At 41.2% G+C, this 2,548-nt stretch overlaps 1 pseudogene; it reads left to right on the top strand.

Annotated features, from left to right (window-relative positions):
• The first annotated feature begins 667 nt into the window (after window positions 1-667).
• Window positions 668-2,548, top strand: part of LOC107664797 (uncharacterized) — a 47,767-nt pseudogene continuing 45,886 nt past the window's right edge.

The raw sequence follows: 2,548 nt of genomic DNA, 5'->3' as shown, positions 1-2,548 counted from the left end.
TATCGTAAGTTAATTTCACATTATAGTCAAAAAAAAAAAAAAAAACTGAGAAAAAATTGTCGAAATAAAATGTTGAGAATAACTAATTTAATTACGAGAAAAAAATCGTTGTGTTTCGAGAAAAAAACTAGTTACATTTTGAGAAAAAAGTCGAGAATAAACACACTTGTGTCATTCATTTCATCTCGTTAAACAGAGTCAAATAGCGTCTGCAGTGGCGTAGGTTGGAGAGTAATGCCAAAGACTATAGAATGCCCAATATGTGTCACTCATATAGTTTTGAATGGGGAAAAATGCAATGCTCAATATGGCCGCTCTATCGAACGAAGCCCCGCCTTCTGAAAGAGAGCCAATCACTAACTGGTAAAGTCAGCGCATCATTGCAGCTGCAGTTAGAAGTCCCGGTTGCTATAGAAACAGTAAGCGTTCTGAGATGTGCACTGCGCACTGGCTGATCTAGCCTGAGAAATAAGCTTTTTTTAATGCTATTTGAGCAAAATAAATAACATTTATGATACAGTTGTTGTCAGATTTCATTGGTGATTTCAAATATGAAATTTAATCCTAAACTTGGCGACTAGTTTTGGAGAATTTGATGTTTCCCCATTCAAAGAGATAGGAGCTGCACTTGCATGCTGGTGCTGTTGTTGGTGCTGGCTGCCAGGTCATGAAGATCCGCTGGTCGAGGAAGGTGGCTCTCCTGGCCAAGGTCTGCTTCCTCTTTTCTCTGCTGTGGCTCTTTTACCTTCTTATAGCCCATTCGTCCCCCCCGTCTCTTCCTGATAAAGATGATCAACACGACATCCTGGTCCGTGATCTTCCATCTGTCGAGAAGGAGGAGGAGGACTCCGACAGCCTCCAGCGACCTGTTTATGAGAAGCTCGTGCCAGATCCCAACGCTCCTGGAGAATATGGGCGAGCCACTCGACTGACTCTCAGCGCTGAGGAGAAGAAAGAGGAGGAGGCCAGCATTGAGCGCTACGCCATCAACATCTTCATCAGCGACAAGATCTCTCTTCATCGCCATATTCAAGACAACAGGATGCATGAGTATGTTTAACTGTTTAGAAAAGTGCCTAACAAAGCTGTAGCAACCATCCTGAACACAATAGCAACCACACAGCAACATCAAAGACTTGTAGAATACCCAAGATGTGTCACTCGTATAGTTTTGAATGGGGAAAAATGCAACGCTCAGTATGGCCGCTTTATTGAAGGAAGCCCCGCCTTCTGAATAAAAGAGCCAGTCTCTAATCGGTAAAGTCAGCGCATCACTGCAACTGCCGTTAGAAGTCCCGGTTGCTATAGAAACAGTCAGCATTCTGAGACGTGCGCTTTTGGACTGCGCATGCGCACTGTATGATATAGCGTGAGAAATAACCTTTTTTTAACGATATTTGAGAAAAATAAATAACATTTATGATACAGTTGTTGTCAGATTTCATTGGTGATTTCAAATATGAAATTTAATCCTAAACTTGGCGACTAGTTTTGGAGAATTTGATGTTTCCCCATTCAAAGAGATAGGAGCTGCACTTGCATGCCAGAGAGGCATTTCAAAGATGGCCGCCGAGTGACATGACTTGCCTTAAAGGGACTTGGTAAAGACGTAGTGTGATGTGATTGACTAGGGTTCGAAACCGTCTCTAGCCGAATTCCCTTTTCTTCCTTTTCTCATCATATATCACATTGGAAAAGTGGAAATCAATTGCTTAACGAGTGTTTAATAATAATGTTTTAATTAGGGAGGCTTTGGTGTCCTAAGAAGGCAGCATGTATTTAATAATTTTAATAAATAAAATAATTTACACTCTGTTATTATTGCATCCTGTTTATGTACAGCAATACTGAGGTGCAAACAGTGTCTGTCACTATTTATGAGTATAAATAGCATCAAATTAACTACTATTTACACTTATTGCAAAGATCGGCTACTTTAAAGGAAGGGCTCCTGTTCCCGAGTATAGCCCACGGAGGGCTCCTGATCCCGAGTCAAACCCAGGAAGAGCTCCTGATCCCCAGACAAGCCCAGGGAGGGCTCCAGCCCTAGAGCTCGGAGTGTTTAATAATAATGTTTTAATTAGGGAGGCTTTGTTGTCCTAAGAAGGCAGCATGTATTTAATCATTTTAATAAATAAAATAATTTACACTCTGTTATTATTGCATCCTGTTTATGTACAGCAATACTGAGGTGCAAACAGTGTCTGTCACTATTTATGAGTATAAATAGCATCAAATTAACTACTATTTACACTTATTGCAAAGATCGGCTACTTTAACATAGCCTAATGTAAATAGAATGGCTATTTTCACTTAGTGTAAATGTCCCCTCCTTGTGCTATGTGTGATTCCCTGAATTCTGGACCACACAAAAAGTGAGCGGCGACTTTTCCTCGCGTTTGTTTTTTACGCCTTTTTGAAAAGTTTTATGTTTTCCTTGTTTTCCGCCTTAGCTCGCCTAGATCTCCCCTTTGTCGAGTATTCCTGGGAGTTCTGCAGGCTCGCCGTGGCTACGGCCCTCGATGACGCCACCATTAATTCTCTGTTC

The sequence above is a fragment of the Sinocyclocheilus anshuiensis genome, unplaced genomic scaffold (genome assembly GCF_001515605.1).
Source record: "Sinocyclocheilus anshuiensis isolate Anshui unplaced genomic scaffold, SAMN03320099.WGS_v1.1 scaffold135, whole genome shotgun sequence".
Lineage (NCBI taxonomy): Eukaryota > Metazoa > Chordata > Actinopteri > Cypriniformes > Cyprinidae > Sinocyclocheilus > Sinocyclocheilus anshuiensis.
Note: the sequence above shows the minus strand (reverse complement) of the source record. Positions and strands in the feature narration are given on the sequence as shown.